Genomic DNA, 14,916 nt, shown 5'->3' on the forward strand with positions numbered 1-14,916 from the left:
GCGAATCGCAAGTGGTTTAAGTATGATCCGTGGACGTTGATACCCTTATTGTTCCATTCTAGTTTCTTAAAAATGTCTTCTAGAGCAAGGGTAAATAGTTTGGGAGAGATGGTGTCTCCTTGTCTTACTCCCCGTTGTAGTCTTATGGGATTAGTTTTTGTGCTTTTGTCCAGCTTTATCTGCATGGTGGCATTTTCATATATGTTTTTAATTATGTTAGTGTATCTTGAATCTATACGTGCATTTTCTAGAGATTCAAGCACTGCCCATAATTCGATGGAATCGAATGCTTTATGGAAATCGACGAACGCCATATGAATTGGAACATTATACTCGGTACATTTTTCTATCCGTGTTCTTACGGTGTGCAAGTGGTCTATGGTACTAAAATGTTTTCTGAATCCAGCCTGCTCGATAGGTTGATAGAAATCGAGCTTATGTGTTAGGCGGTTGGTTATGATTTTAGTTAGTAATTTATACAGATGTGAGAGCAAGGATATTGGTCGGTAATTCTCGATGTTTGCTTTGTCTCCTTTCTTGAATAGTAAAATGACTTCGGAGTTGTACCATTCTTGAGGAATCTTTCCTTCATCAATTACCTTATTAAATAAAATATTTAGTACCTGTTCTATTTTTCTTCCACCGATTTTCAACATTTCGACTGTAATTTTATCCTCTCCCGGACATTTATTCGTTTTTAGTTGATTTAGGGCCATTCTTATTTCATAGTCGGTTATGTCCGGTATTTCTTCTGAGCCGGTGTTAATTATTGTTCGTTCAGTACGTCGTTGTTGTGGTTGTGTATTTGCCGAGTATAATTTAGTGTAGAATATTGTAGATTGTTAGTATAGTTTCTATAATCGTTCCTAATTTCTTTCTTCACGTTTTTGTTTAAACTTTTGAAGCTGTCCGAAGTTCGATCTGTTCTGTTTCGTCTTTCTTTTAGTAATTTAATTGTATTAGGTTGAAGTTTAGATGTTTTGGCTGTTTTCGTGTTTGAGCATATTTTCTTAACCGATGTTGTTACAGTTACTTTTATTTTATTGGCTAGTCCGTTTATATCCATTTGTCTCAGTGTCTCTACTGATTTTAGTCTTGTGCTTAGCTCTTTTTGGTATTCCGTTTGTTTTTGAAATAGGACATCGGTGGTTGGGTATCGTTCTCGTTTAATAAGTTTGTTTCTTTCTACTCTCGTCTGTATTTTAATATTCGCTCTAACCAATCTATGGTCACTTCCGGTATAGAATTTGTTTAGTACTGTCACGTCGGTGCATATGTTTTTGTTATTGGAGAGTATATAGTCTATTTCGTTCTTAGTTTTCTTGTCTGGGCTGATCCATGTCCATTTACGTTGTTTAGATTTTTTAAAGAAGGTGTTGAGACAAAATAAATTTTCGTTGTTTAAGTAGTTGTACAACATCTCACCCCTTTCGTTCCTGTTGTCCAGCCCAAAGCGACCGATATATTGTGTGTCGCCCTCTTCTTTTGTTCCAATTTTTGCATTAAAATCTCCTGTTATTATTACGAAGTGTGATTTTATTCATATGTTGGCCATTAAAATAATTTTTTAACGTCACGAGTGAAAAATTAATTAAAAACAAATTTTTATTGGGCATTAAAATGTAATTTTAACCCAGGCAATTTTAAAACCAATCTTTTTCTTTAGTAATTTATTGCTCCGATTTTATCGACTTCCTGCTCTCAAAGAAATTAGATGAGTTCCGCTTTTATAGAGAATGTCGGCATAACTTTTTTTTTTTGAGTTTTTTCATTTAAATTATTATAAGCCTGAAGTAAAATGTAAAGTAAAAAATACAAACGAGTTAAACAAATATGTGCAATATTTTATCCCGTAAATCGCAACAGTCCAGGCGTCAGAGAATTTGATCTCTAAAAATGAAACGAACAAACTGAATTTTTCTGAGAATATCAATTTTAGGACTCCAAAAAATATTCCAAAAAGTTTTCCACTTTTACCCCAAGACTTCTTCCTACAACCCCTCTCGTAGGTAGGGAAAAATCGATTTAGAATCGATACGATGTAAAAAAAGGTTTTAAATAAAATATGTACCTGAAATAATTTTGAACAAAAATGTTTATTATCACTTTGTATGTAGAACGAACCGTCCTCTCAGAAAACACGCTCGAAGCGACCGTCGACTTTAAATGTCATTTGAACTTTAAATATGCAAACGGATTTTGAAAATTTCAATATACAGGGTGTTGTTGTAAGATCACAATTACTTTATATTTTTTTGTTAAACCGTACACCTGGATTTTTCTTGTGATTAGTAAATGCGTTGTTTCGGTTCTAAATGAGGTATTGTGTACCAAATATCAAAAAAATATACAAAGTGGTTCTAAGTTATGGATTCAGAAAAAAAAAATAGCAAAATCGATTAAAACACCCAGTAACTCGTTTATAAAAAGTGTTAGTCAATCATTGTGATATCTAGAACCACCTCCATCCTATGACTCTACATCCCAGTTCGAGCCTCCATCAGTTACGGTCCATAGCCATTCCTCTCCACGATCGGCAGCCAAGGAGATTTCTTGTGTCCTCATCCTCTTCATCTTCCCATCGCTTTCTCGGACTGTCGGATTATGGTCTTGTAGGTTCGTGTCTTAGTTTTTTTATGTCCGTCTTGTAATTTAAATATCTGGTTCATAGCAAAGTATAGAGATAGATAGATAAAGCGCTATCTATATTTTTCTTATAGTGTCGTGCACCTATAGTGCGTCGGCGAATTATCTTAAGGCCAGACGTCTGTCTTTTGCGGCATGCAAAAGATCACCAGTGTTATTTATGCCTGTTCAGTTCTTTATGTTCCGTAGCTACGACATTTGTTTGCGACCTACTCCTCTCTTGCCTTCAATCTTTTCCTGGATGATTAGTTGAAAGATTGCGTATTTTTTTCCTCTCAGAATATGGCCGAGGTATCCAATTTTTCGTACCTTGATCAAATTGAGTGGTTCTCTCTCAGTATTTGCCTTTCTTAAGACTTCCTCGTTTCTCACCCTATCTGTCCATGGTATGCGGAACATTCTTCGCAACGTCCACATTTCGAAGGCCTCCAACTTATTAATGGAAGGTACTCTTAACGTCCATGTTTCCATGCCGTATAACAATATGGACCATATATAACATTTAACCATCCTGTAGCGGAGATTGAAGGAAAGATTGCGGTTACATAGTAGCGGTTTAAATTTGATAAAAGCTTGTCTTGCTTGTTCGGTACGGCATTTTATTTCTTGTTGAGGATCCCATTGGTCGTTCATCATCATAACTAACGTTTGTACTGTATGTATCGCAGATTGGTAAATCGATCAGCCAGGGCTCAAGGTATTTAATATCCGAGGAAAAAACATCCGGAAAATTAGTGTTTAGATTTTGAAGAATGGATTTAATTCTTTCGTAATATGGTTTTTTAGTATAGCTAATATCTTGGAATTTGTTTACATATTTATTTGTAAAAGTATTTTGATATATTGGTTTTGAAATATTAAAAGAAGCATAAATGTTGGGTACCGGGGAAGTTGGAAAAGCCCCTGTAATTAATCTAAGATTTTTATTATGAATAACATCTAATGATTTAAGAAGAGATTGATTAGCAGTGGAATAGGCAATTGCCCCATAATCTAGCTCAGAACGTATTAAAGATTTATACAGAAGAAGTAGAGTGGATTGGTCCGAGCCCCAGTTTTTGTCACAAAGAGATCTTTATTAACATTTAATCTTTATTACAGGAAAGGATGAGTTGTGAGATATTTCCATGTAAGCTTTGAAACAAAGATTAAACCGAAGAATTTGTGATGATCTCTAAACTCCAGCTGTTTCTCATAGGTTGGGGGTTGTGGCAAGGAGCTCGAAGAGAATACGACTCCTATTGATTTTTCTATTGAAAATTGAAAACCTGTAAGGTCGGACCAATTTTCGAGAGTATCTAAAAAGTTTTGAAGAATTGAGGACATTAAGGAGATATTTTTGCCTTTAATAGATACCACTAGGTCGTCAGCGTATAAATGGGTTTTTAAGGGTGCTTGAATATTTTTTATTATATCATTTATTGCCACTAGAAATAATGTTGACCTGAGCACGGATCCTTGGGTGTACCATTTTCCAAACTTCCAAGCTTTATTAAATGCACGTTCTAATTAAAAAAATATAGAAACGCATTTTTGGCTTGTAGCAAGAGCTTCATGTATCTCACTTTCCAACTCTAAAACGTTGTCGGTGGTTGACCGATCTTTTCTAAAGCCATTTTACTCGGAGAATAAAAAATTGTAATTTCTGGATTGGACCCATAAGAGCCTGGAATTAACAATATTTTCTAGTAATTTGCACGCTGTCGATGTCAGAGATATGGGCCGGTATTATTGTGTGTCATATTTAGGTTTTGTCAGTTTGTAGGAGAGAAATGACTTTTGCATTTGACCAAATAGCTGGCCATTGGTGGTAGAGCCAAATTTTGTTAAATATGTTTAAGAGACACGTTATGGCTGAAACAGGAAGATGTTTCAGAAATGCAAAAGGAATATGCCTTTATGGATATGACGTCGAAACTGAGGTTTAATCGTCCCAGTTGAGGCATTCTGGTCGCCAAGACCTAAATATTGGCAACAAAGAGCACAAAATCGTAAAGAGTGGAAGAGTTTAAGGTAGGCCTATGTCCAGCAGTGGATGTGATAAATGAAGGCTGGATGATGATGATTTTTGCCACGAGGTCAAAAGGTCAATAAAGAGTACTACCTACATTTCAACGCCGTTTGCGTGAAGCGTTGCGAAAAGAAAAAAAGAACGGATTCATGGCTTTTGCTTCACGATAATGCACCAGCTCACACTTCATTGCTTGTTCGTGAATTTTTGGCCAAAAACAATACTGTAATAATGCCTCGGCTTTCATATTTGCCTCCATGTGACTTTTTCCTATTTCCAAAAATAAAGAAAACTTTAAAAAGTCTTCGTTTCACAAGCATAGATGACATTAAAAGCGCATCACTTATAGAACTAAAGGCTATTTCAAAGATCGAGTTTGAAAAGTGTTTCAAGGATTGGTAGAAATGTTAGCACAAGTGCGTCATATCTGATGGATACTATTTTAAAGGAGACAACATTAATGTATAGTATAATTTCACTATTTGAGAGAGTGAGTCATCGCTTAAAGGCCCAGAAAGGCGGAAAGCTGTTTGGAAATCCAGTGACGTACACTTACTTTTATTTTAACGTTAATTATATTTTATTTTTCAAATATGAATGTTCGAAATAGGCCACAATATATTTATTTACAAGTTTTTACTGACGTTTCGATCTCTATATCCAAAGACCGCTTTCAAAGATATAAATGATCGTTATATTTATTTTATTTGTTTATTATTATATATTTTTATAATCTTATATTGTTTATTTTCTTTTTTTTTTCTATCTTTAAAAACGGAATAGAGAGAGATCGAAACGTCAATGTATTAAACATGTAAATAGATATATTGTGGCTTATGTCCAACCTTCTCCCTAAAAATACAGAATGTCACAAACAAGCAGCTATAGAAAAATAAATATATCTGTCATTTGTATGTTTGAAAACGGTCTCTTTATAGAGATCGAAACGTCCGTAAATTAAACATTTGAATAAATATATTGTGGCTTATTCCCAACATTATTTCTAAAAATACAGAACGACAAGCGAAAAGCCATAGAAAATAAATAGTACTATCATTTGTATAATTGAAAACGGTCTCTGGATATAGAGATCGAAACGTCAATAAATAAACATATGAATAAATATCTTGTGGCTCATTCCCTACATTCCCCTAAAAATACAGAATGCCACAAACAAAAAGCTAAAAAAAAGAAGTAATTTTGCAGAAAGTTTACTGATACCAACCGGCTGTCGCGGAAGTTACGCTAAAACGTCTTTTGACGTGACCCGTCCTTAAAGAGTTAAAACAAATTTTAAGACAGTTTCCACACCACCCCAGAGGTATGTCTTGTGGCGCGATACTTTTTTTAAATGGGTGTTCGACAAGAGCCATATTGTCTTATTAAATAAATTGAACAAAACACTTAAACAGTATAAAACAAAACAAAATAAAATCCTATAAAACAAAATAAAATTCTATAAAAACAAAATAAAAATAATGTTTGATGTGTTTAAACACAAACACTATACACACTTACTATGTTCTTCTCGTTTTTTTTTTGTTTTTGGTTTTTTTTATGCTGATGTTCTTATTAAACTATTAGAAAATATTATTCGCTGTCTAAACCTGAAGATGCAGTGCTGCTATCGCTGTCATTATCTTCACCACCTGGTGTAATTATAATTGGCTCTAGTAAAACTTTGATATGAGTGTCAAGTTCCCACATACGATGTTCTTCTTTAATTATGTGGCCTATACATTTAGCCCATTTCTCTGGAGTTACATGGAGGATTGCTTGAATCAAAAGTTTCTTAATTTCGTTTAATTTGAACGTTTTGTTATTGCGTGCTACTTCTCCTTTCACTTGCTCCCAGATAAGTTCAATGGGATTAAGTTCGCAATGATAAGGTGGTAGACGCAGAACTTTGACACCATAATCTTTTGCAGTTTCATCTACAGCATATTTAAGATATTCATTTTTCCTTAACCGTGCAATGTCAAGTAGCTAAATTTTGAGCATTGATTCTTCGTATGCAATCCCCTTTTCTGTAAGCCATTCTTGAATCTTTCCTTTCAATTTCTTTAATAATCACCTGTTTTTTTCGACTCAAATTGAAGAAAACCATCATTAAGAAACCCTGTATCACTTCCTATATGGGTGACGATTAAACGCCGTCCCTTTCCTGATAGAGCTTTTAATCCTGTATATCAGCCTTCTATAAATGCTTCGCGTTTACTTTTGACATTTAAATCTTGCCAAACTTTTTCAACTGTATGACCTTTTCCAACCTTGGTTAATCCAGGTTTCATCCAAATAACATACTTTGCGTCCAGTGCTGCGAATTTTGCGTATTTCTTCTAAACATTTTCTTCTCCGCACAATAATTTTATTTTTTTCTAATAGCATACTTTTTCTGTTGAGTTTTACATATCGAAAGTTCATTTCACGCATTTTACCTTTTTCTTGCTTTTTATTTTCCGATGTATTTTTAAGTACACGATAAATACAGCTAACGGATACTTTTGTTAAACTGCTACAAATGTCGACCGCTTGGCTAACATTTAATTCCATTTTTCTGCCGACAATTCCTTCATAAACGTTTCGTATTATTACCTTCTCTTCGAACGTTAACATTTTCCGTCTCTTTTGCGGCATTTCATTTTTGGAATCAACATCAGAATTTTGCAGTCTTTTCTTGGAACAACTCGGTTTTTCGTCAACTCCAATAAAACTCAAACCAAATAATCACAGAATATAACTAAAAATTTACTATAAAACGACAAACTATAACACTCGTATTATCAATAACACGTTTTATCAATAACACAAACTTATCGCATAAAATACCCTACCCTCAGAAACGCCAATGTAAATAACCTATTGTTGATGGGCACTCGCTCGACAAAAACTAGTTTTACGGCTTTCTGTGGATCTGAAGTGAAACGGAGTTCCCTCGCTAATTCCAAAGTTGCCAAACGATTGAAAAATATTGTTTTAAAATATCGATTTTTATTTTATAAATTTAAATATGTAACGAAACGGAACATATAAATAAAATTTACTTCGTTACAATTTTGTGCTTAATTTTTACTATTGAAAAAATCAGGTTTTTTTGTATTTTTATGACGGTAATAATCGCTGCGTGGAAGAATACAGGTTTTCTATGACCATAATTACTACTTGTGAACAAGAATTGGCTACACTGTACGACAACTTCTGGTCAAGTCTACTATAGAGAAGCACAAATAAATATACTACTTTATATATTCTGTAATTTCTTATGAGGAAACGCAAATTGCAATCGAGAAAACAGGCAGTTTTCGAGGGCCGCTGTGTACATTTAAATCTGAGGATATTCGGCGTTTAAACTATGATATCACTCTTCTAAATTGAGGGTTTCTACTTTAGACGAATATTTTTTTCAAAAAACAAAAATTTCCGGTATTTTTTTAACACACCTTGTACAGTTTTAACTCAGATATGTTACGGCTTTATCTAGTGCGCTACAACCTATACGGGCCACTTTTATTCTTCTTCGTGTATTTATTATTGCTTTGTTACGTATATTTTAATATGGCAACATTTGAAATATCCTCCGATCTGTTCAAATACGTATCCATTAAAACGAATTTATTAATTACATCAATTAGATTAATGAAAAAGGTCGTTGGCCTGGGTCCTTCAACCTTGACTTATTTCGATTATAACCAATCAAAGTTCTGGTATATTATAGTTGGTATGCTCGTTCATTTTTACATTATCAAATATGAATAATAAATGTTCTTATTGTAAATATTAAATATTTGTAATACTAAAACGTTGATAAAACATTTATTAAGCTAATGTTTTCGTTTTTTACATGCTATTGAAGCATTCATGCTATAAATCATGTCTTTGTATATTTAAATAGAATAGTTTGAAATAGTTAAATGTCATTTTAATAGTTTCAATACTACCATAGACAAAATGAGATATGTAAAATAAAATACAGGCGCTTGGAAATATTTTGTTAATCGATATTTATTTACTTCCGTATTTGATACACGATTTAAAAATGTGTTAACAAGTTTTCTGCGCGATTTTGATGTCTCATCTAATTTGTATTACTAAAATACCTAATGTGTGTTTAAATAATTTAAAATTTACAATACGAATTCGTTTATTGAGTTAAACAATTATTTATTTATTTTATTTAGTCATAAAGCCCAACGGGACTTGAAGGGCCAAAGGCTGAAAAGTTTATTATTCTGTTACAATGACCATTTAGGGAGGATAAATCTGAGGATAAGTTTAGCAGATGAACAACAGGGTTTCCGTAGTGGGAGATCGTGTACAGGTGCAACATTCGTTATAAAGCAAATTGCTGAGAAATCACTAGAGTATAATAGACCAGCATTTCTGTGTCTGATTGATCTAAAGAAAGCATTTGACAGAGTTAGACTTAAAGATTTAATCCATCTTATGTATAATAGAGAAGTTCAACTAAATATTATAAGAAGTATCGAAAACATCCACCAAAACAACAAAATGGAAGCCAGAATAGATGGACAACTTACAGAACCTATAGAAATAGGCAGCGGGATAAGATAAGGGGATTCATTGAGCCCCATGCTCTTCAATTTGACCATAGATGAAATCATCAAAAGTGTTAACAAAGGAAGAGTGGATACAGAATGGTAAACAAAGAAATAAAAATATTCTGTTACTCAGACGACGCAATATTGATAGCCCAAGATGAAGATAGTCTGCAAAGACTGGTCCAGAGATTTAACATAAGAGCAAAATTTAATATGACAATCTCTTCTCAGAAAACTAAAAGAATATTAGTCAGCAAAGAACCAACCAGTAAAGAACCAGATGTAAAATAGAAATTGATGGCATCAGTATTAAACAAGTAATGGAAATAAAATACCTGGGAATTACACTGTCTGGCTATGAAGACCTAGACAAAGAAGTGAGAGATCAAGTCTTCTTCTTCAAGTGCCATCTCCGCGGCGGAGGTCGGCAATCATCATAGCTATTCGGACTTTTGAGACGGCTGCTCTGAAAGGTTCATTTGATGTACATCCGTACCACTCTCTCAGGTTGCGCAGCCATGACATTCTACGCGTCCCTATGCTTCTCTTTCCTTGGATCTTTCCCTGCATAATCATTTGGAGCAAGGTGTATTTCTCTCCACATGTAATATGTCCGAGATATTCTAATTTTCTTGTTTTTATTGAATTTAAAATTTCCATTTCTTTGTTCATCCTTCCCAGAACCTCTTTGTTTGTGACGTGTTCTGTCCATGATATTTTCAGAATTCTTCTGTACACCCACAGCTCAAATGATTCCAGTTTTTTCATTGATGTCGCATTCAAGGCCCAAGATTCCATTCCATAAAATACAGTCGAAAAAACATATCACCTCGCCAACCTAACTCTTAGTTCCAGTTTTAAATCCCTGGTACATAGAACTCTTCTCATTTTGTTGAAATTTGCTCTAGCCTTTTCTATTCTTATTTTTATCTCCTGATTGTAATCATTTGTGGAGTTAATCATTGTTCCCAGGTATGCATATTTGTCCACTTGTTCGACGTTGGTTCCGTTTATTAGAAGATTCTCGTTACTTCTTTGAGTTTTCGATATTCTCATAAATTTCGTCTTCTTGACATTCATTGTTAGACCATACTCTTTTCCATACTCTGCTATTCTGGTCACCAGTCTCTGAAGATCTTCAATGTTTTCGGCTAAGATCACAGTGTCGTCCGCATATCTAATGTTGTTAATGGGAACTCCATTTACCTTTATTCCAGCTGTTTCACCCTCAAGAGCTTTTTTCAGGACCTCTTCGGAGTAGGCATTGAAAAGAATTGGCGACAATACGCATCCCTGTCTTACTCCACATCTAATTTCAATTTCTTCTGACAGCTGTTCGTTAACACGTACTTTTGCTCGCTGTTTATAGTATAAATTTGATATGATCCTGAGGTCGTTGTAGTCAATCTTCTTTGATTTCAGGACATTCATTAAATGTTTATGTCGTACTTTATCGAATGCTTTATTATAGAGAGATCAAGTACAAAAAGCAAATAGACTGGCAGGATATCTTAATAACACTATATATGGCGAAACAGGCACATTAACACTGAAAGGAAGTCAAGAAGTTATAAAGCCGGTCTAAGATAAATAATGATATATGCTACAGAAACAAGACCAGACACAGAAACAACGCAAAGGCTACTGGAAAAGGCAGAGATGAGAGTACTGAGAAGATTTACAGGAAATACGCTAAGAGATCGAAAGAGAAGTGAAGGCATTAGAAGAAAATGTAACTTACAGTGAATAAATGAATGGACACATAATAGAAAAAAAAAAATGGAATAACCACATAAGCAGAATGGAGGAGACCCGTGTCGTCAAAATAGCAAGAGATAAGTCACCAATCGGCAGAAGAAGTATAGGACGCCCGAGCACAAGATGGAGTGACATCCTTCCATAGAGGTATTAACCCGCCAATGAACAAGCAGAATTGTTTATAAAGAGGAAGAAGCAGAAGAATTGCCATTTACATTTATTTGCATAAAATACATTTAAAATTTCTTGGTCTTTCCATACATTTTTTTACCACTTCCTTCCATTGATTTCTGTCCGATGTTTTTTCTTTCCAATTCTCAATATAATTTTTTTGCAAGTCTTCATATACACTGTCCTTTCATGTTCTCCGTGGTCTACCTTTTCTCCTTTTTTGTCTTTTTCATCTTTCTAAATGGTCTATTTCTAATTCTTTAAGCACTCACGTTTCGTGTGCGTATGTAGCTGTAGGTCTGATAACTGTTTTGTATATTCTAATTTTTGTTTTTCTTAAACCATGTTTGGATTTCATTAATGATCGTAATGCTCCATACTTTTTGTTTCCTGTTGCTATTCTTGCTTTTATCTTAATTAAACAATTAGTGTTTCAATGTAATTTCAAAATTTTTATACCTATTATAAAAATGATTCTTTTCAACGACATTATAAACTTAAGTTAATATCTACAATGAATTAATTAACCCTTAAACAACGACGTTCAATTTTTTTACGTAAAGTACTACGGGACCCCATAATTTTTTTATGGAAATGTGTAATTTTTACTAAGTAAATGTAAACATTAGAACTGATAAAAGAATCTCTAAAAGTAGAAAGTAGAATCCGGATACAAAATGAATTAACGGAAACAATAGATGTGAAAAAGGGACTACGCCAGGGAGACGCTCTATCATGCATCTTGTTCAACATCGTACTCGAGAAAATACTGAGGGACACAACAGTCAATACCGAGGAACAATCATTAATAAAAGCGTGCAAATACTAGCATTTGCAGATGATGTTGACATAATCGCAAGATCAAGAAGAGAAATGATAGAGGCATACAACCAAATAGAACGAGCTGCACAAAATAGTGGTCTTAAAATCAATCAGACCAAAACAAAATATATGCAGGTAAGTAAAAACGCAGAAATAAGGCAGCCACAAAATATAACAATAGGAGAATACAACATAGAGGGGGTAAAAAACTTTATATACTTGGGATCCCTAGTCACGTCTGATAATAACGTTACGGAGGAAGTGAAGAGGCGAATATTTATTGCAAATAAATGTTCTTCTTCTACGGCACTACAGCCCAAAATGAGCCTTGGCCTCCTTTATTTTTTGCCTCCACCCTTGTCTGTCTGTGGCTGTTCTTCTCCATACACGGACTCCTAAAAGTGCTTGTGCGTCGCTGCTTACTGTGTCTTCCCAGCGCTTTCTTGGCTTTCCAACTGGTCTCTTTCCCTGCATTCTGGCGTTCAGTGCTCGTTTTGGTAGCCTATCCTCTCCCATTCGTATCACATGTCCGGCCCATTGCAATCTTTGTATTCTAATGAAGTCTGACAGGGGTGTTTCCTTATACAGTTGATAGAGCTCGTTGTTATATCGAATTCTGAAGATTCCGTTTTCCCTCACAGGTCCTAGTATTCTCCTCAGTACTTTTCTTTCGAATGTGTCGAGTTTGTTTTTGGATGTTTCTTTCAGGACCCATGCTTCGCTGCCATAACATGCTATTGGCCGAATTAAAGTTTTATAGATTCTCATCTTTGTATTTCGGTGGACACTTTTAGACCGAAATATATGGGAGAGGGCAAAATAAGCTTTGTTTGCCTGCGTTATCCTTTTTCGTATTTCTCCATCCTCTGCTCCATCGGCATATATTTCTACTCCCAGGTATGTAAACTTTCCAACCGTTTCAATGTCATCTTCATGCATAATGTTTTGTGGGATTATATTTCTTCTCGTCTGTACCATTATTTTTGTTTTTTCTGTGTTAATTTCCAGACCTAGCCTTTTCGTTTGTGTTCTTAACTCTGCGTATGCTTCCTGTGCTCCTGTTGATGTTCTACTCATAATATTAATATCATCGGCGTAGGCAGCCAGTTGAACCGCAAATAAATGTTATCATGACTTAATTAGACAGCTAAGATCAGATAACGTCGCAAGAAAGACAAAATGCCAAATATATAAAACCCTAATAAGACCGGTACTCACATATGGCTCAGAAACCTGGACACTCACTAAAAGAGAGGAAACGTTGTTAGCCACCTTCGAAAGAAAAATCTTGCGACACATATATAAGGGCACAAAAGAAAACGGAATATGGCGAAGACGATACAACTCTGAACTATACAAAATATACCAGGATCCGGATATTATAACATTCATTAAAATAGGACGGCTGCGTTGGATAGGACATGTAGAAAGAATGGAAGAAGGCGGAATACCAAACAAAATATTCAAACAGATGCCAGTAGGAAAAAGAACAAGAGGAAGACCGAAACTGAGATACTTAGAACAAATAGAAAATGATATAACAACCTTAAAAATAAAAAACTGGAGAAAAAAAGCACGAAACAGATCAGAATGGAGAAGAATCCTGGAACAGGCCAAGACCCAAAAAGGGTTGTCGAGCCAGTGATGATGATGAAATGTAAACATTAAGGAAAAAAATTAATAAAAAACTTATTTACATACACCTGGCAACTTTATTTAAATAAAAAAAGTGAAACAATTTTAAAAGATTAAAATATGACAATTAATTATTGTCTTCGGTACAATGCGAATTACACTTGATACGTTTGAGACTGCTTTTATGGTTCCGACAGATACATTTTTTGCTGTTAGCACATTGTTTTGGAGTTCACTTTTTTATCAAACGAACGAGGACACAAATTTCACCTTCCTAGTTTCTTTTGATTTATTGGCACGTATTTATTCCGCATGCAACTATTGCTCTGTAAATGCTAGGATTTATCTTTGTATCTGCCAGACTCCGTTACATGTTGGGTATAGCTAGTTGAAGAAATTGTTTCCTTGATGAGAAACCTGGATTCTTAGCTACATATATGACGAAACTGTTTAGTACAGTAAAATCAAGAAGGTTCATAAACAGTCAATTAAGAAGTACGTCAAGCACAAGTGTATTTCCGAGTAATTTTATCGGCGTTATCAACTGCCCCTTCGTTGGAATTGTATGATAATATCATTTCTGGTTTTCTATTTTCTTCATCAAAAACGGATTTATCCTGACGGTACTTAGATAGGACATGGACCAGTTTGTTTTTCTTTGATACATAAGATACCATAGTAACTTATTCCGAAAAGGAACATTCAGACGAGAAATCAGCTCGGTTTCTAGAACTGTTTAGTTCCATTGGAGTGTCGAGCTTGTTTTTGCGAAAAGTTCCAAGCAGGGTTAGATTTTTGGTTCAAGGCTATGGACGTAAAGAAATCATTTATAGTAACTCCTCGACCAGTGCCATACAAAGGAGACGCTAAATCGGTTACTACTCTGAAACCTTGATTTTTGTCAGGGTGCTTGCCTGTGTAAATTTGCAAATTATGCAAGTATGTTGTTTCCACGTCTACTAGTGCCAAATCTTAACACTATACTGTGCAGGCTTTGAGCTTATGTACTGTTTAAATGGGCACTTTCCTCTAAAAGCTACCAGCTGTTCATCCACAGTTACTTGATCATGGTGAAGAAATGCCTGTTTACAATTCGTAACAAAAAGTTCCCATATGTATCTAAATGCAGCAACTTATCTGTTTCACACCTTTCTTGTCTTGTTAGTAGATCTGTCTTGTTAGTAGATTTTGAGCATATATGTATGTGTTTTCATGGATGTTAATTATTGAAACTTGGTGAAAGATTATTAGAAATTGTGCAAAAACCTTAAAAATTCAGCTATTCGAGATTTCAGGGATAAAATTGGCCATTAT

At 34.6% G+C, this 14,916-nt stretch overlaps 1 protein-coding gene across 4 annotated transcripts in view; it reads left to right on the forward strand.

Annotated features, from left to right (window-relative positions):
- fru (sex determination protein fruitless) overlaps positions 1–14,916 on the forward strand; it is a 191,359-nt gene that overhangs the window by 20,386 nt on the left and 156,057 nt on the right. The gene's annotated exons all lie outside the window — the stretch shown is intronic.

This window comes from Diabrotica undecimpunctata, chromosome 8, assembly GCF_040954645.1.
Source record: "Diabrotica undecimpunctata isolate CICGRU chromosome 8, icDiaUnde3, whole genome shotgun sequence".
In the NCBI taxonomy this organism is placed as follows: domain Eukaryota; kingdom Metazoa; phylum Arthropoda; class Insecta; order Coleoptera; family Chrysomelidae; genus Diabrotica; species Diabrotica undecimpunctata.